The sequence below is a fragment of the Pseudophryne corroboree genome, chromosome 7 (genome assembly GCF_028390025.1).
Source record: "Pseudophryne corroboree isolate aPseCor3 chromosome 7, aPseCor3.hap2, whole genome shotgun sequence".
Lineage (NCBI taxonomy): Eukaryota > Metazoa > Chordata > Amphibia > Anura > Myobatrachidae > Pseudophryne > Pseudophryne corroboree.
This window is the reverse complement of record NC_086450.1, coordinates 14,295,896-14,317,212: the sequence shown is the minus strand read 5'-3', so window position 1 is coordinate 14,317,212 and position 21,317 is coordinate 14,295,896. Positions and strand designations below refer to the sequence as shown.

Below are 21,317 nucleotides of genomic sequence, written 5' to 3'. Positions count from 1 at the left end.
GACAGATGTGTCTTACCGGAGTCACTGCTGCTGGCTGCTGCTGTTCCACTCCAACCTGTTGGGATCTGCTGCTGCTGGAGACTTGGCATGGCTGACTCTCTCAGGCTGGAGTCCTGCTTTCTCTGCCCATCCGCATCCCTCCCCTCCTCCTCAGTCACACACTGCAGACCTCGCGCAGCTGCCGGGCACTGTGGTAAGGTGAGACTGGAAATGACTGGTTAGCCCCCAGGAGATGCTGCGGCTGGAGGGAGGAGGGGGTCATAGCATGCACGTGGCACGGACCTCACGGCTTCCGGGCACTGTGGTAAGGGGAGACTGGGAGTGACTGGTTAGCTCCCAGGAGACGCTGCGGCTGGAGGGAGGAGTGGGTCAGAGCCTGCAAGCAGCTCGGATTTCTGCAGCGCTACCCGCCAGCTAAAGTGTGTGAATGAGCTGGGCGCACTCCACTGTGGGTGGAAGCGCTGCAGCTAGCGGTGGGGTTGCCGGGGCTGGAGATAACAGAGGCAGTACGGAACCTGCACAGCGGCAGGTGCCCCACTAAACTGCAGCTAAGAAGCATGGAGTGTGCCAGAAAGTGACGCTCCTCCGCACCAGAGAGACCCTGCTGAGTATGTGGGGGGTCAAGCACACAGTGAGCCGGTGCCCGTCTGTCTGTATGACATACCCCTCACACACCCTCATACCTCCCAAATGTCCCGATTTTCGCGGGACAGTCCCATTTTTTGGGGTCTGTCCCGCTGTCCCACCCACGGGTCGCAGTGTCCGGCGGTGGGGGGGGCAGTTGGAAAGCTCCTGTACTCGCTGTTCTGTCCCAGCTCAGAAGCTCCCCCCCGTCCTGCCAGCAACAGCGGCAGCATTGTGCTACAGTCAGCACACTCTGCTGCGTGTTGGCAGGTCTGTGGTGTTGCAGGGAGGCAGCAGTCTCCCTGCTTTCTTCTGCCTGTGCGGGTGTGTAGGGGGAGCGACCACCTCCTTTGGATTTAGCCCTAGCTGAGGGGCCAAAATCCCATAAAAAAAATAAAAATAAAAATCTAAATTTGCATAAGGGGGCGTGGCCGCGCGGGCCGCGATTAGGCCACGCCCCCAACCCCCAGCAGGCACAGCAATGAGATAAGGCTCCCCTGTCTCAAGTGCTCTGGGCCCCCCGGACTCATAATCAGCCCCTGGGAGCATGCCAGCAGCTCACAGAGCGCAGGGCATGATCCCTCACTGACGAAAACGGGGACCCTCCCGTGAAGCCACGCCCCCTTTTCGCCGAGTGTGTTTCCCTCCTTCTGCCTGTAGAAAGCTCCTGAAGAAAGCTGGGAGGTCTGCACCCCTGCCTGTGCCATGCCCAATGCCCATGCTATCTGCTTCTGCTCCTATTCTCCTGTAGATTTGGCCAGATCTCTGTGACTCATTTGACTAACTCCGCCCAGTGTTGTGACTCCGCCCAGCATTAGCAAATGAATCACAAGGTCACAGAATAGGGCTATTATATAGGAGATACTATATTATGCTATGTATCTGTTAAGCGCCTTGAGTCCTATTGGAGAAAGAGCGCTATATAAATAAAATTATTATTATAATTATTATTATTATTATTTATAACAGTAAGTATTCAAGTTGTCAATTAGGGATACATTATTTTAATAAGGACCAATACGTTCATGCTGTAGTTACTACCCATTTATATATCTTTAATTTATTGGACAGTATTCATAACTAAACAAAATGTTTTCTTAATATTGATTATCCATCATTATTCCCTGTATTGTGATGTCATATTTGTATATGTGCTAAATGCCTCATGATTATCTCATGGCTATCATACTTTCCCACCTGTAATAGCAACATGTTACTGTATTAATATACTTTTGAGTCAACATAATGTGTCATTTAGTTGCAAACATTTTATTTACTGTAATATATTGAACTACTGTATATGTGCAAATAGAATGTGTGTTTAATATTGTTTTTACAACCAAATAAATCTCTTTCCATTCTAGGAAAATCAAAGATAATGTTATAGATATGCACAAGATAGGAAAAGGCTTCACAGTAATACTCACATTCTCAGTTATCCCATTGTGCACTGTTGGATCAATTGTGGGGAAATAGAAGCTGCACCAGCTTCCATTTCCACCTAATACCCCAGGCAATGTCTAGACAATACAGTATCGGAGCAAGAAGCAGACTTGTGAGAGAGACTTGTAGACATGGACATAATTATTTGTAATTATGGACATAATTAGAGAGACTTGTATTCATGGATATAATTATTTCTCATTTTATTTTAAGACATGTCTTGGAACAATTATACCGTGGTAATGGAATTTATTCTTCTTGGACTTTCCAGTGAGCCCACGACACAAGTTATTCTTTTCTATGTCTTCCTGCTTGTGTATATAGTCATATTAATTGGAAACATTTCCATCATTATTCTGATTGTGTCTGATGTCAGCCTTCACACACCTATGTATTTCTTCCTTGGCAACCTCTCATTTCTGGATCTCTGCTATTCATCTTCCACTGTTTCGAGGATGTTGAAAGATTTAATGTCAGTAAAGTAAACTATCTCTTATGCTGAGTGTGCAGCACAAATGTATATTGCTCTAGCCTTAGGGGGAAATGAGTGTATTCTGCTTGTTATTATGGCTTATGATCGTTATGTAGCTATATGTTATCCAGTACAATATACTATTATCATGAGTAAAACTGTTTGTGTCAGACTAGCCATCAGTACATGGTTACGTGGATTTCTTCACTCTATTCCCCACGTGTCACACTCAGTGTAGATCTTTGTGGCAACAATAAAATAAATCATTTTATGAGTGAAATGCCAGAATTATTATCTCTGGGCTGTGAAAATATTCTGTTTATGGAATTAATTATTTTTGTTCTTTGTGAGATTGTTCTCATGGCGCCAGTCACATTCATTGTAATATCTTATGTTCAAATCATTTTAAGTATCTTAAAAGTTGCATCTACAACTGGACAGCGGAAAGCTTTCTCTACCTGTGGGTCTCACATGACAGTTGTGACAATATTTTATGGCTCAGATATGGCTGCCTACATGAAACCTAGGGTGAGCTCTCTCCCAGAAACAGACAAATTAATTGCTATTTGTTATTTTATTGTTACTCCATGCTGAATATAAAGGAATAGGAATTCAAACACAACTGCACAACTTATGAATACTGCAGCCTAATGGTACATTTACAGGAATCTTCACAACAATCCCACAAAGATCAAATACAAAAAATATTCACCACTTTGGCGCAAACTTAAATGCATAAAGGATAACTGAAAAGTTCTTACACAATAATTTAATTTTGTGTTCCTAATTCTTATTTATCTGTGTTCTTTCCAAATCATAAATTTCATCCTTAAGAAGAAATCTTATCTCAAAGCAAAAGAAAAGATCATTGTGCAATATTGTCACACATAAAGAAAAGGGGTTTATTAATACATCAAACTCACAATAACACACAGAATAAAAGCATATAACCACATATCAGTGGATGGGGCTTGCATCAGGGACCATAAGTTACCCTCCCAGGTGTAATAGGCTTAGGAAGTCCATAACGTCCCGGGAATCTTAAACTCTCTCAGCAAACAATGTCTCCAGCAAGAATCCCGCAAAAAACGTCACTTGCTTAACGCATTTCGGACTTGAAGGGCAATCAAGTATGAAACGCGTTAAGCAAGAGACGTTTTTTACGTCAGAGAGCACAAGGCTACCTTTTGACAAAGTGCCCCTGCTTTTATAGTGACTTAAAACAAGAATTATTGGATGAGAGTAGGTACTGCACATGCATATTTTCCATTGGTTCCCAGGAAATTTTCCTCAATACTGTAACCTTTACTCTTGACCAGGAAGAACAGATGTTTTCCTTTAAATTGAGAATCTAGAATACTTTCAACTGTATAATTCATCTGATCCTTAAATTTCACTGGGGGATTAGTCATTGGGGTCGAAACGATGCATCTTAATTTTTAAAATATTGACTACAGGATGGACTTTCCTTGTGTGTTGAAACCTTACATTTAACAGTTACTGAAGATGGGGCATCTATTGCTGCAGAGGGACCAGCACATCTGTTTGTTAGCTTGAGAGAAGGCTGTTTCAGTTCCAAGTTCTAGGTAGTCAACCAATCAATACTGACTGAAGAAATTAAGATATCATTGAAGAAGATGATTAAGAAATTATCTAAAAATCTCCATCAAGACATCAATAACAATGCTTTGAAAGAGCACTGGGTCATTGACTATTCCAAACAGCATCATTTATGTATTCAAAATTCCCATAGGTGTAAAAAGCAATTTTCCATTATTCCCAAACATGATGTCGTACAAGACTATAAACCTCTTTCAAATCTAAGTTAAAATCTATGCTCCACATGGTCATTCAAAAAGATCAGAGATGAGTGGTAAGCAGTATTGATTTCTTATAGTTGCTACATTAAGGCCTACAAAAGACCTTGTGCCTCCATCTTTACTGACAAAAAATATACAGTAGGAGCACCAGCAGTAGAGTTAGAAGCATGAAGGAAACCATGGGCAAGACAGGCATCCATTTAATCTTCTGATGTCTTTAGCTCAGGCTCTGCTAATAATTATGTTTGATAAAGCATGGTCTGTGCCACATGACAATCATATATTCAGTGTGGTGGCAAAGTTTATGCTTTTGTCTTATCAAACACATCAATATATAATCTCTGTAACTTGATGGAAGATTTATGTATAATATTAAAATTACAGAATTGGTAACAGAACTTACTCTAGGTTGAACATTGGTTACAGTAGGAAAAAAATACTCAGGTTTTCCAATAAATGACAGTGACATGTTTTTGAGCTAAAATAATCCAAACACTGCAAGAAACATTTTTTGTATGTACAGTACAAACTGTAACACAAATTCTTCACTGTGATCTCTATTTGCCTATACTGAATATGTAAATGTTTAGGGTTTTTTTTTATTTAAGGTGACTGGTGTGATGAGATAATGCTATCCCTCATAGTCACCCCCAAATCAATAAGAACTACAGTACTGTAGAAAAGTCAATTAGATCACAGTTCACTATCAGGGGTTTAAGAACATATCTATCAGATACAGTACAGAAAGCATGTTATAGTTCTGGTGGAACTAATTTTATGAAGAAAATTATGTTTTGCCCCATCTCCTCCAACTTCATGGAACTGAGGTCTTGGTGTATCCCAACTGTTCCCTTTCATTCTTAGAGTACAATAATTCATCTGTGACAACAAATTGTAGAATGTTGCTAACATGGGAGGGAATGAAGTATTAACACACAACACCCAGATAAGGGTTAATCTTTAGTTATACACTGATCTACACACTCTTCTAAGCCTGTGGATGGATCCATTTGAGTTAATTCACTTATAATTAGAAATACGTGGTTCGGATTTTGCAAGTTTGTTAGGTATATATAAAAGCTCTTTGAATCCCATCAGTGTGAGCTGAGCTACAAAAGTAAAACAAAAAAGTTTGTACCCCAGTGTGACTTTGTTCACGTTTATAGAAAAGCACTTTGAATCCCCTCAGTGTAAGCTGAGCTGTAAATTTAAAAATGGATAATGATCAGTTTAGAAAAAAGCAGGAGCAACAAGCAAATACTAGCACTGCAGCTGCTGCCATCAGTCATGACTATACTAGTCCTTCAATGTCTTCTGCTAAAGCCAATTCTGAAGGATGTCAAATAAAAAATATATATATTACAGTGTTGAAGAAAAAATACCTTATTATAAGGGAAAGTTCAGTGTTGAAAAACATAACATTGTCAACATGCCATTCACTACACTCAGTGGTAATGAAATGCTCAGAACTTACCCTTTATTTTTGAGTGGTGGTTTTACAACTGTCAATGAGGCATCTACTTCTGCCTCTTATGATGATGCAAGACTTTTTTAACTAAGAGTAGGGAAGAGGTGTAAAAAAATGAAATCCACTAAGGCAGTGGAACAAACTGTGTGTACAGAAACAGAAATGTCACAAATCACTGAAGAGAGTCTAAGTGTTTCCACAAGTGCTATGTGTGAGCCTGACCTTTCTGATGCTGTACTCTGTACTCATAGAGAAGCCTCATTCCACCATTTCTGCACCCTCTGCAAGTGCGGGACCGAGCAGCACAAGTCAACATGCTCACATAGAAATTGAGGATGCTATGTGGAAGTGCAAGAGGATGAGGGGGATATTTGTGTTGCTGACATTGGCACTAATGAGGATGTTGAGGATGAGAATGTTGTTTGTGTAAGCTGTCGAATACTGTGACAGAGGCAACCTGCGTAAGGTCTAACAGTTATATATGTACTATGGGATAGTACGTATATTATGTATACAACCAATAATCACAATATCAAAAGGTTCTCATATTCACTAGTATAGTATAAAAGCATAAGAGAATCCATCTTGATTCTAGCTAGATGATACAGCAAATTCATCTTGAACTTTTTACACACTGAGAGACGAGAAAAACAACTTTGTTGGCTAAGTATTAATTCCACCTATGCACATCCTAAAAGCTCATAGAGTCCAGATTTAATTCCTAATATGGACACAGTTGAAGATCACGAGTATCTTTTTAGTATTCTTGACAATTGTCCCAATATTGCATAACACTGTATTCCAGATGTATGTAATCATACGGGAGGGATATAAGAATGGGGCGTAACTGTGTATTATATAAAACTCATTGTTGTTACGTGTATCTGTTGTTAAAAGGATTTGACCCAGGCTGAGAGGATGTTACCTCTCCCCTGTATATGGGCGTGGCCTTTTTAATAAATAATAATTGATTTTTATAAATCATTTTCAATTCATTCTTTTACCTAACAACCCAAACAGCAACAAGATGGTTAATTTAGTTAACCCTATGAATTCAACAGATGGGGGCTCGGTCCTTGGAACTATAGATCTCGATCTCTTCATCAAATTCTCAAAGGGGTGTGCCAGCCAGCCAGCAGCTGAGGATGGAAGGAAAGTCCCAAGTCATTACAGCACTGGTAAGTATAGAATACCATGGTATGTGCTATATTCCAGTACATGCTGTTTCTATACCTGCCAGCTGTCTGTGTGATTGTATTTTTTTTATAATATGAGAATTAGGAGTGGAGAGATTGACTAAACTAGGAAAATAACTCAGGGACCTGTTTGCTGTTGCTTGTTTGTAAAATGAATACCAAAGGTGTGTTCAAGTCGGTTGAAGGACCAAGTAACTCTGGAATGATGATTGACAGATGCTGTTGCATGTAAATAAGAATACCAAAATGAATTCAAAGATTTGAGCAAAGAAACAGTGACTGGGGTTTTTCACTCTATGAATGATTGCGTGAATAAGTGCTTTGGACCATCTTCACGAGGTCTGAATGTGTTCCAATCTGCATTTACAGTATCACGTGCCCTCATTAACGCTGTAAGTGACAGATAAGATAAGAGCCAAATAAAGTAAAAAGCACATAGACCACCTCCCCTTGTTAGTTAGCTACACATGTGTAAGAAGGGTACATGAAATAAATAGAGTGTACAACCCGAGGTTTTAGGGATTATATGTAATTGAGTGTAATTATATATTGCAATACTGAGCTGCTAAGAGCTGCTGGTTGTTTTAACCATAAGTCTGTTTGCTAACATTGTAGTTGGCATGTTGCTTTGTGATAGTAATAAGAAAATAATTCCTCTCAGGGCGCCGCAAATGAGCTGCACAGGAAAGTACTAAATAGAACACCAATCTATACAACCTTGTAGAAAAAGAAAAAAGTACGATCTCACTTTTGCGCTCAATGTCCAGAAAATTCAGTTTTGCCACAGTGGACCGATGTAGTTCATTCAATATGAAAAAGAAAAAAATGCAACATAGTATAATACTGCATTGAGACCAGATCTTTCACCACTGTGTAATACAGGGAATGGAAATGTGGATATAGTCCCAAAACTGGAAAGTTCAAGCTTCCACCTCTTTTTCAAGGCACCCAACGTGATATGCAGGATTTATGGTGATGGACGCTTACATGTAAGCTTACTTCTGTAAGACGTGATGAAAACTCATAAAGGTTTCTTTTGTTGGCCTTACGATCTCTTCATATAGGTAGATGGACCCCAATATCCCTCGTAACAAATCAAAGCCAGAGATACAATCCAATTAGGACAAGGACACTCTTTATTAGAGTACAAACAAAAGAGTGAACAGAAAAAAACCATACCATGTGGGAAAAGGCAGGATGATGTTAATAGCCAATAGCAATGGGTCCGGATACCAATAGCTATTTATCCCCCACTATGGATAGTCAAATCTGTCACCCACAACAACACACTGTGTCGACGCGTTTCGACGCTATGCAGCGTCTTTTTCAAGATTCACAGTGTGTAATCACCCTGGAGTGCAGCGTGTCCTGTCTGTTCAGGTAGCCTATCCCCCACTATCCATAGTGGGGGATAAATAGCTATTGGTATCCGGACCCATTGCTATTGGCTATTAACATCATCCTGCCTTTTCCCACATGGTATGGTTTTTTTCTGTTCACTCTTTTGTTTGTACTCTAATAAAGAGTGTCCTTGTCCCAATTGGATTGTATCTCTGGCTTTGATTTGTTACGAGGGATATTGGGGTCCATCTACCTATATGAAGAGATCGTAAGTCCAACAAAAGAAACCTTTATGAGTTTTCATCACGTCTTACAGAAGTAAGCTTACATGTAAGCGTCCATCACCATAAATCCTGCATATCACGTTGGGTGCCTTGAAAAAGAGGTGGAAGCTTGAACTTTCCAGTTTTGGGACTATATCCACATTTCCATTCCCTGTATTACACAGTGGTGAAAGATCTGGTCTCAATGCAGTATTATACTATGTTGCATTTTTTTTATTTTTCATATTGAATGAACTACATCGGTCCACTGTGGCAAAACTGAATTTGCTTTGTGATAGTAGTTTGTGATAAGAGGATCTACTGCAGCTTCCCAGTTGACAGACGTGTCACGTGTGTGAAAAATTGCAGGGATTGCAAATTTTTCAGCGTATGGGAAGGGCAGGGAGGATTAACCCTAAGTGTGCATATCATGTATGGAAGAAATATTCCATAGAAGCACCAATTTTGTATAGTACTGTGACAAAGGGTACAGTCTATGTTTTGCATTTCAATCATGCTGTATAATATTGGCCTGATCAACCAATACTAAGCATATTTTGAAATCGGCAAAACTGTTGAAATCTGCAAGATATTGAAGTTTGAAAACTGATTTATTTTTATTTAAAGTATGGGAGTCCAACTTATGAAACTAGGCACAGATTCAGTACAGCTTGATAAGAAAATGAAATACTGTACATCAGGATTGAAATACTCCCAAATACAAAGAGTACTCCCCTTGCGCTGGCGAAACTGTATTTCAATTTTTGTGTTTTATGGTGTCTTGTGTGTGGGACATAATGTTCAGTTAAGTATATTCTCAGATCTGGGTCTAATAGAAACCTTCTGTCTGTGATTGGCATGGTTACAAGTTTTGAAATAAGGTTTATTTATATATATTTGTGAACTGAGGAAACAAGAGTTGATGTCCGTGTTCAAATGGCTTTTGGCAGATCTGTAGTTAAAAATATGTGTTTATCTAATGTTACTATATAACTATGAAGTGAAGTTTCCATATGGTATTGTTTAATACGTAAATATTCTTTAATGCAATATATTGTGAGAAGGTCTGCCAGCAAATTAATGGCTGGATGCCGTGTGATTGCATTGAAATATAAAGGAAAATAAAAAGTTTTTTTCTGTAAAATAAGCCTTCAGTTTCCAATGCTGTGTAACATGGAGAGCTAGAGAGCCTAGAATCATGTGAACCCCCCCCCCCCTTTGCCAGCAGCAGTGTAAGCCATGACGTAGTAAAGAAAAAAGTGTTCAGTGAGCTTTGATTTTTTGTTCATCTAATAAGATGGAACATAATAAGCATAAGTCAGTGGTTTCCAAAATTTTTATTTTTAATCTTGGTGCCCTAGAATATCAGAATTTTTTTTTCACGGCACCCCTAGGCCAAAATTGTATTATTGAGAAATGTAAAAATAAATATTACATTAAGTAGATGGCGTGTATATGTCATCCTTAGGGTCAGTTGTGTGGTGAGGGACAAGATTTGCTTCTGTTTGGCCACATATTTTATGACTGGCAGCAACCAGCACTAGATGATTTGAATTGGTCCTGGACCACCAACCCAGGGCACCCCTGCAAGTGTCCGAGGCACCCCAGGGAGCTACGGCACACAGTTTGGGAACCTTTGGCATAAGTAATACTCTAAATATGTTTTACTGCAAATGATCTACTCTAGTTTAATATAAGAACTAATATCTTAACCAGATAACCTGTAGAGAATGCTGCCAATTTCTTTCTACAGCATAACTGTAATCAGAAAAAAATAAAAATAAAAATCCCAGCAACAGATGTGGGCTAGAGATGTCAGCGCTAACAGCGTTAAAGCTAACAGATCTGCATCTGGCAGACAGTCAAGTGGACAACGCCCTATGGCTGCACACGCATTCTGTAATGTATATGCTGTAAATCAAAGATTGCGACAAGCAATTAATCACTACGATTACAGTATTAAAATACTTTTAGACAATTCTTTTTTGAAAGAAACCTAATTTGTAAGTTACAGTGTAAAATATACTACATCACGGATGAGGTATTTCTAAAGATTCCAGGAAGTTTAAAGTAGGGACAGATTCAGTTGGATACATAGCATACATATATATCACTTACCCTGTGTTTCTATGAATGGAAGTAAAAAATATGCCTGCTAAAATCCATAACAAAGGATAGGCAGTGATAATATAGATATACATTGCAAAAGGTTCTTAATGGACTGCATAATATGCAGTGATGAACCAGGTTCCGTAGCCAGAAAGTGTAGGGATATGATCGTATACAAAAGCACAGATAAAAATGTGAGCGGTGTTAAGTAACTGAGTTTTCAGTGAATCCGTGTATGTGGCAAGGCATTCCATAGATTGGATGCAGTCCAAGGAAAGTTTGCTTGGAAGCAAATAATGAGTGTGCATGAGAGACGTAGATTTTGTGTGGACTGGCCAGTCTGAATGATATTTTGAGATAAGTAAAGAAATGTATAGTATATATGGTAAAACACAGACTACCCAATGAAGAAAAAATGTAATGTTGATGAAATAAATCACACTGTATTGAACTACATTATGCTAAAGATTTATATACAATCTTTCTTTTTTACTTGTACTTTGTAACCTACATTCTTTTTTACCTACAGATGGTGTAACCAGTATCACCTTTGTGCTATAAATTATTTGAAGTATTGGTGTCAGATACTAAACAGTTGTATTTTCTTGCAGAACAGGACACAAGGTGTCGCAAGACAAAAGTCAACGGTGTGCTGACATAGTTAACTACCTAGGTCATTATTTGGCGCTAGGTCAAAGATAGTTAAAACCCTTAGAGGGTGGAGCCTTGGTATACATTTATTGATAGATATATATGTATGACCAGATGATAAATCTCTAGATGCAGTATTTTTTTTTTTTTTTTAAAGCTATGTGCATGCATTCAAGTTCATAACCAAATAAGTTATAGAAGGTAATACAATATTACACTTTATCATGAATAAGACATTAGGGATACACAGTCAGAGACAAACTATCAACTTATGTATAAGCAAGAACAAAAGAAAAAAAAATGTTTAATACTGAGGTTAAGCAGTAGATTGTATATGATGTGTACATTTTACCTCTGACAGTATACAACTTAGATATAAAATGCAATAGTGTAGCTTACAGAGGGATTTCAGATTTAAAGATGTATCCCTTCATTCAATAGGGGATATATGAACCAACAGGGAAATTGTAACAAATGATTTGTTCCATGAAAAATGTGTTTATTATGACACATAAACTCACTGACATACTACATACATAAAGTGCATGGGTGAATCTGGACCAGTTAAAGTGACCGTGTAATAGATGTAAATCTCTCACCATATAATGGGATTGCGGTGGGCTAGCTTAAAGAAGCAACATGGGGCCGAGGCTGAAAATAGCCTAGGCACCACCGCAGATGGTTTATTCAGTGTATCAGTCCTTTTACTTGCTTCACTAATCATCGTCACCCGATTCCCCCGTCCAAGAACCTATCCTGGTAGGGTTTCCTCTGATGGCACAGTGATGCCCAGCTCAGAGTGTTTCCTGCTGATGTCTAATTCACAGGATCCACCACAACTTAGATACAGCTGCATACTTGTCTTCCTCACCCCCAAAAGTGGGGAGTATAAGGAATATAATGTGGATGAGTAAGACAATTATAATGATTTCACACATCATGATTACATCACATTTTACATTGCATTTAAAGAAAAAAGAAAAAAATTATTAACAGGAGAATAATTTCTCGAGCATCCATAGGGGATAATGGGATGGTGAATTAGTGAATTAGTATTATTAATAATAAAGTGTTGCTGCCAATTTTCACTAAGGGGAAATGTCATGAGTTATGCAAATCTAAGGGTAACAAACATGAAATAGATTCACAAGCTTTCTATAGTGGGATGAAGTTTAATGGAGAAGTGTACATTGTGTTTTGGCATGGGACCAAAATAACAAATTATGTGATAAGAAGAGGGATCGTGATGGTGATAAAGAAAGCTATAGCATGTTTACTGCAGATGGTTGGGTTGATTAAAAACAACATTGTTTTAATACAACATAGTTTAATGCTATAAAGGAACTATAGTATGTGTAATAGGTGTTAAGGGGTTATTTGAGAAATGAATAATAAGGCCAGAGGTGTGAGCTATTGTTTCAAAGACAGTAAAGTTTCTTTACTGATAGAAAGAGTTTATAGGAGTTTGAAATATATTTTGTGTTTAATATGTGTAATGTTGAGAATAAAAAAAAGTCATAATGTGACAAGGAAGGTTTAAAGAATTGAGCATTATTAATCTACAAAAGAGACAGGAAAGGCAGAATTTGAATCATGGCATGGTCCAATCGTTGGTTCAATAGTGGTAGAATTACACCTAAGCCTCTGCTTAGTCTCTCTTCTATATAATTTTTTTGTTATTCTTTTTGGAATCCAGCAAAGATATATTATCCAGAGCAAAGATATATGATCCAGAGACTGATTCAAAACTACAAAATGATTTGACGATCAGATGTGTCACACAAATATTTAAACAGTTACAAGAATATCAAAAGCTGCAAGAACCTTGGAAAGATATTTAACCAACACGAAAACACACAGTCCGGCACAGGACAATCACTAAAGAGAGTGAAGATGGTGTTATGGTGAGAAGTTGCTTATGTTTCGGTTCCATTACAGATCGCATAGGATGGTCCTTGGCAAGTACCGCTAACTACTGATACAGCCGTTGCAAAGGCTGCAGAAGAAGGACACCTAGATCCATGAGCTTGCAATGAAATGAAAAGGTCAGAGACCAGAGCTTAAAGGAACCTAACACTAAAAAACAATTGTATGGAGATACAATACAGAGACTGTTACTACTGTTACTACCACAGAGTTGTATTTGAATGAACCTTTCAATCAAGATAGAGATGATTATGATCATTGATAATAGACTATGTGCTTATAAGCTAATATCCTACAGAACTTTTAACATTTCTGAAAGTATACGGGAGCGACGTTATTTATAACAGCATTAGGACTTAATTTATTTATTTTTCTTTGAAGAGAGAGCGAGCAAACGTGTGGTGTAGGTATGAGTACTCATCCATTATTGTGGATGGGAATTATTTCAATAAGACCCTTCCTTCCTCTTTTCTTTTCTAAGAAGGAAATCCAAAGGGATTTATAACTGGTGTAACGAACACACACTTTGAAAAACGTGGTTGTGAGTATTATACTCCACTTGAAGACAGATGTATAGATTAATGCATGGATAATTTCAATAATTTAGGATATTATTCTGAGGAGTATCCAGTCCAGCAATACCATTAATTGTTGGAAAGATTTTAAGTACTGCAGCTATATAAATTGTATTGCTAATCATTATTTAAGATTATTATAATTGTTAGATATGTATACATAGACACTAGCATTGTATAATATCAGGCCAAAGTTCTCTATGCAAGTTACATTTGATGTGATTACCAAAACTTTATAGAGTCGTGATAATAGTGAAACGGTACATGTGTATAGACACAACAGTATCTCAAGAAAGAACCACTGGTGATAATATCAGCTACACATATCGGGTGTATTTCAGTTAATGGAAATAAAATAGGTCAATAATACAGAAAAAATGAACTTATGAAAATAGAAAAGGTTGATTTAAGGGAATGTGAAAGGATTGTTACAATATACTAACCTAATGTTTCTAGATGTGCTAGATATAATGAGTTAGGTATATAAATAGTAATGGTTACATATGATGTTCATTAAAGTTTATGATTTAATAAATGTATTTTACCAGGAGTAGATTCAAAGGTTAAAAGAAGATATCATACATAACGGGGAATGGTAGTTGTTACCATGTCCTTAGGATAAGATATATAATTGGTTACCTATTAATTCTAAAGATGTTTGTTATTTAAGAAGATTGATTTAGCAATTTTATACCAAAACATATATTAACTTGAGAAAAGTTTTCTTGCAGGATGAACTATTCCTAAAAAGAGTAATTGACTCAGTAATCAGAAAACATGTTCCTGCCACCAGAGTATCAATAAAACCTCGAAGTGGTAAAGGTGGCTAATAAGTTCTCCTATGGCTAATGAAGTCGTATGATTAATCAACTGGAAGTTGACGTTTTATTTCATTTAAATTATTGATAACATGATTGAACTTTATGATAGGATATTCCAGAACTGTGAACATTTGTGATGATTCCAGGACATTGGACATGAACTATTACGATACCACATTGTTCTACGTTCTTTAATACCACAAATTAAAGGATATTGTTGATGTCCGGAAACAGCACTTTGAGCTCACTGCTGTGCTTATTTGACCAAAGACATTACGGATCCTGATACATGTATTGCCAAGTATATAAAGGAGGTCCATGATATAAAAGAAGAACTTTAACCAAGGCATTATGATATGGACTGGAAAAGATAAATGTTTAAATCCTAGTATTCAATTTTCAGGATTAGGAAAATGTTTTTTAAGTATATTGTATGTGATGATGTATTCTGTGATGAGGTTTATTCTTTGGCGACCCCAATGTGATTATAGCCATTCATCTGATGTTCACCGCCTACAGGTGCGGCCTATGTTGTATTTAGAAGGCTACTGTCAGACGCAGAATAGCAATACTATATGAAATGATTATTAGCGAACTATACGTTCCCAGAAATTCTCCTGAGATGACAGGGCACATGGATAATGTCCCTGATCAAAGGGTGGAGCTGTCGAATACTGTGACAGAGGCAACCTGCTGAAGGTCTAACAGTTATATATATGTACTACGGGATAGTACGTATATTATGTATACAACCAATAATCACAATATCAAAAGGTTCTCATATTCACTAGTATAGTATAAAAGCATAAGATAATCCATCTTGATTCTAGCTAGATGATACAGCAAATTCATCTTGAACTTTTTACACACTGAGAGACGAGAAAAACAACTTTGTTGGCTAAGTATTAATTCCACCTACGCACATCCTAAAAGCTCATAGAGTCCAGATTTAATTCCTAATATGGACACAGTTGAAGATCACGAGTATCTTTTTAGTATTCTTGACAATTGTCCCAATATTGCATAACACTGTATTCCAGATGTATGTAATCATATGGGAGGGATATAAGAATGGGGCGTAACTGTGTATTATATAAAACTCATTGTTGTTAAGTGTATCTGTTGTTAAAAGGATTTGACCCAGGCTGAGAGGATGTTACCTCTCCCCTGTATACGGGCGTGGCCTTTTTAATAAATAATAATTGATTTTTATAAATAATTTTCAATTCATTCTTTTACCTAACAACCCAAACAGCAACAAGATGGTTCATTTAGTGAACCCTATGAATTCAACAAAGTCATTCACCAGTGGAAGCAGTTCTTGCCAATGATATGCAGAAGTCCATTGTCATGCCTGGACATATTGCATTACCAAAAAATTCAATTATTACTGTATGTGTGTCATTTTTTTACCCAAATCCTGACAATTGTCAAAGTAGCATTTGTAAACCACAATAAGTTGAGGAAGGGATGTAAACCATCTATGAACCGCCTCCCTGTTATGTCATTTTCAGTAAGCTCATGAAAAGTTTATGTCAACATCAGAAATGTCTGCTAAAATAATACCAACAAGCAGTCCAGCATCAGATAGCTCCCTTCTCTCAACCCCCCATAATATATTCACTAATGATCAGAGGTAGTCTTCCATCCAATTTGATAAGGCAATGGAACTCCTTACCTATCCGGGATTCCTCAAAAGAATCTTTCAGTGTTAGGCCTGCTGCTGCTGTTGGGGATGGATCTTACACCCAGAATGGGAACCAGAAAAAAACAAACATTATAAAAATAAACAATTGACTGTTAAACAATCCTTGGAAAGTGGAAGCAAGTATGACAGCTATCAGCCAGTCACACAGTGAATCACTGACACCATGACAGCTATGCAAGTATTAGATCTGCGGCCAATATCTGTAATTAATACAGTGAGTTTTCAACAGTAAATTTAGGTCATGTGTCCACGTTACCAAATTCCATCTCAATTCGATTTTACTAGACAAGCAAAACCTCACCTTTACTAGGATGTTAAAAAACAGCTAGTTATTGGCCTACCAAATGCTATTGTACCCGCTGTCCACTTAACCACATGTATGTGGACAAGATGTAGTGGGTAAACTGAAGATTACATCACTGAAAGCCCACTGAGTGGGTGAATTACCTTCAGCAGCAGTATCTAACAAACAATGCTAGCTCATTCAGAAGCAGGTTACTCTGTGTATCACCAGCATCACTACCCGCTAACAACCTAAAGGCTTTCATAGCATAATGGCTTACCCCACTTGGACTCTCATCAGAATTTGTGATTTTTTAAAACACCACAAATATTGTGAAAGCATTAAAGCTGGGTGAATTCCAGCATGTCCCATGTTTTACTCACACAATCAACTTGGTGGTGCAGGGTTTTAAATATGACTGAGGCATACAGGAGATGCTGTCTGTGGGCTAAAAAAATGTTGGGACATTTTTGGCATTCAGCAACAGCATGAAGGATATTGCACCACCTGCAAGAGCAGTTTAATCTGCCCTGCCACCAACTGAAGCAAGAGGTGATAACAAGGTCCCTGTTTCTGCTTCAGCTGATAGAGGAACAGCAAAAAGCTATCCACAGCTACACAGCAAGCCATGATATTTGGAGAAGAGGTGTACTTTACCTCAGTGCAGTGGAGAATATTTCCGACTTGTGCAAAGTGCTGAAATTCCTTAAAGAGTAGTCAACTGTGAAGTGAGTTCAGCACTGCTTGCTTGAATCAGAAAAAATCAGCTTGAGAAATTGAAGGAGGAGATTAAATTAAGCAATTCTGCTAACTTTGCTGGATTTGTAGATTAAGTCCTTTATTCGCTTCGCCAGGATCTAAGGGTTGGCAATATCTTGAAATTGGATGATTATATTTTGGCAACCATGCTTAATCCTAGGTTTAATTTGTACTTTGTGTCTTTCTTTCCAATGGACCCAGATATTAGGAGATGCAAAATCTCCTGGTGAGCAAGATGGCAGTTCAAGTGACATGTGGCACTACATTGTCTCCTATTTCAGTTTCTCTGGTTATTGCTGCGGCCAGGAAAAACTCAGCTTTCCAAAAGACTGGTGATGTGGAGGAGTCAACACAGCATTTTGGCATCTGGTTGGGTCTAAAAGAATTGGCTAAAATTAGTGGCACCTCTACCATAACTCCATCTACTATGGTCACTATCCAAAGAATGGTGGAGAGTTATTTTAATGACAGTTTACAAATGGGCATGTCACAGAGTCCCTTTGACTATGGGAAGAAAAAAAAGGCAATTTGGAGGCTACTTCCTCAAAATATGTAAAAGATGGCCTTCATCAAAATTAACTACAAATTTCATGAGGAAGACCTTCACCGGCAATTACATCAAAGTACAGAGACTTCTGTAATGGTGGATTCCAGTGGGGATGAATTGATATTGTGTGAGGATGATGCGCACACTGATGAGGATGAGGATGGTAATGACAATGACATATTGGCACTGTAGAGCTGTTAACTGCCTTAAGCCCATTGGTAGCTTGTTTGTGGGGGCCCAAACAAACCATGCACTTTAGCATAAAAGTGTCAGTGCCTGTGCCAGTCCCTGTCACTGAAGTGCTTGGTTTGTTAAACTGTACATGGTCTTTTTATTATCCAACATACATAAGTGTAGGAGGTTGGAGGGATCTCGCAAGCACAATTCCATAGTGTACAGTTTTTCATTTCTGCCACTGCTGAGCGATCATGTCTTTGTACCACTGCTTTGTTGCTTAGTAACTAGACAGCTCTATACAGCCTTTGGCCTAAACTGCATGAAACCAATACAAAATAGACTGGAAAAGATTGTAGAAAAAAGGCCCAAATTCTGTGATTTTAGCTTTTTTTATCAATTTCTGAAAAACATTCAGATCCAAAACAAAAACCATTGAGGCAGTTTGGCAAAACAAAAACAAGACGGTAAATTAGAACCAAAACCAGCAAAAATAGGGCAGAACACATCTCTACTTATTTCATTGTCCAACACTTTTTCATACTGATAATGTATTTGCTGGCATAGTCCAATCAATATCCCCCATACACTGTTTTAATTCAATAGTGTTTTCTATTGAAATCCTTTAGCTAGGTTTACAAGTTTAGTTTTGGGAGGGGGGCAGGAGTTAGTCAAACATTGCAGACAGAATTTCAAATCTGGTGCCAGAACATGGGTGGCATGGCTTAATAACTTTCAGCTGTGGGACTCAGGTAGACTGCTTTAGCGGTCCGCAACATTTAGTCTCCATCACCACTGATTCTGGCTTCTACCCAGCAGCTCCTCAACTCCCCCGGAGCTTCTCCCTGTGTACAGCCTGCACACCCCAGCTGAGTTGCGACTTTCAGGAATGCCAGAATTACTACTCGAAAATGGCTTCTCTGTTAATGCAGATCGGCACCTTGAGTGACATCAAACCTCCAGCTCCCAGGTCCAGATCAATACCACCATCTACTGTATATCACTGTGTATCCTTGCTGTGGCCTCCTTAGCCATGTTCTATGTTGCTGTGAAGGATGCTGCTACTACTGTGTACTTGTGCCTCCTGCTGCTGTCTCACTCTACCTGGGGACTTAGGGATTGCTGCTGTGACCCAATGCCTAGTACATTGCTTCCTTCCTTTCTTCACTTACATCCTTCTCCTGGTGTCCTAAACCCTGACACCCTGAGCCTCCTTGTCACCCACTATATCCCTGTCACCCCTGCCTTAGTCACCCACTATCTCCCAGTCACACCTGCTTCACCAGTCACCTATCTCCCTGCCACCTGTGCATCCCCTGCCACCTACTATCTACTTGTCACCCTTGCCTCAATAGTCTCCCACTATTTACCTTTCACCCCTGCCTACCCTCTCACGCACTATATATTTGTCACGCCTGCCTCCCCAGTTACCTACTGTCTCTCTGTATCCATGGGTGTACAATTGTGAGGCCACACCACTTTCTTGTGAGACCACACATCTTTTGTGGCACGTGCCAAAGGTGCATGCTGTCCCTTTGAAAAGTTTCAAACATTTATCCCATCAAAATGCGCCAAAATGTATGTTTGCTGACAAAAAAAATAAGCTTGGTCCAGCCCTGGATGGCTGTCTTTGTAAGGCTTTAACTGCATGAATAAGTGAAACTTCTTTCACCTATCATACCCCTGAGCCTTTGTGGGGTCATTTATTTTTAAAGGTAGGTGATTTTTTTTGACACTTGTATAAATCAAAGAAAAGACATATACTGAACCCTAGTTTCAGAGACATCACAGAAAACTGTAGCAAGCATCAATGTACGTAGATATGTTGCTCGACTGTAGGTGTACTGTATTGAGGCACAAATACTATCCTGTATGCTTACTGTGCTGCCCTATTATTATTTATGTGATAACCTGAGGTAAACTGCAGATTATATTCACTGATGAACTTTTTTCAGACTAATTCAAAGCAGCCATGACAATAGGTGGAAACTCATACTTCAGTAAAAAGGTAGACAGAGGTAGATTTTACAGAAACACTGATGTATGATCTTACACCATAGAACCTGATTATGAGATGAACATCGATTTAGCATGACTTAGACTCTGTCATGGGTAGCAATGTGTACTTTTTACTAAATGCTTCTTCTGAATGGTGAGTAGGGGTATAAAATAGCACAGAATTTAGCAGATGTAGACAGGGAAGGGGTGTGAGGTGTGGAGATAATGTAAAACCTCTGTATAGAGAGGTTGTGGGGGAAGGACATTGCAGATATACAAGGACAGGAGAGAGGAAGATCCCAAATATACTCAGAGGATACTGTACGTCACTGAACAATCAAGCCTTCATAGCGAGTGATAGGCAATGGGAGCATCAAACTTACTGAGAGGGGGAAAGGGGCTTTGTTCCATGAGTAACTGACCAATGGAGAAGTAGCTGCAAGTGTACAGGGCAAGAGGTCGTGTTATGGGGCAAATGATGACATAAGGGGTATTTGCTGGTGGAAAACCTCACAAAACACACAATGTGAGCAAGCAGAGAGAAGTCAGGGGAGAGTACAGCACCCAGAAAACAATTGTAGTCCCTGGGGGATGAGTTTACCACCTGATCGCTGGTCTTGTAAGGAGTCCAGCTCATCTATGTATGTGTCCCAATGATGGCCATCCAACAGGATGCCAGCATGCGAGCAATTACAGGCCCCAAACATGAGCCCAATTGACAAGCAAAATGGAATCCATATGCAGCCACAGGAAACCAGAGGTTCTGGTGCAAATGCCTGAGAAACACCGCTATCAATGGAGGCCAATCATGCAGGTACTGAAAAACATGTCCTGTATCTCGGGAAGCACAAGGGTGGGACCTTGGCCAAGGAGTCCTTTGGAACAACTGCCAAACAGCCAGTTAGCAGCAAATCGTGGCAGGTTCCCCAGATGTTACTATGTGGATGGGCAGTGATGAAACACAGTGGGCCTTTGAAGGACGGATGAGGAAACCATCTGTATCAGGGTGATATGTGCTGGGGACATCAGTCCCATTGGTATGCGGTTTTCACAAGGTGTTATGGTGAAGCCGGTATGGATGATAACACTGGAGAGTCAGCAGATAATGTGTTTATCATTGACATAAAGTAGGAGCTCTG

At 38.9% G+C, this 21,317-nt stretch overlaps 1 pseudogene; it reads left to right on the top strand.

Annotated features, from left to right (window-relative positions):
• The first annotated feature begins 2,282 nt into the window (after positions 1–2,282).
• Positions 2,283–3,133, top strand: LOC134943503 (olfactory receptor 13C2-like; annotated as a pseudogene).
• Positions 3,134–21,317: the final 18,184 nt, after the last annotated feature.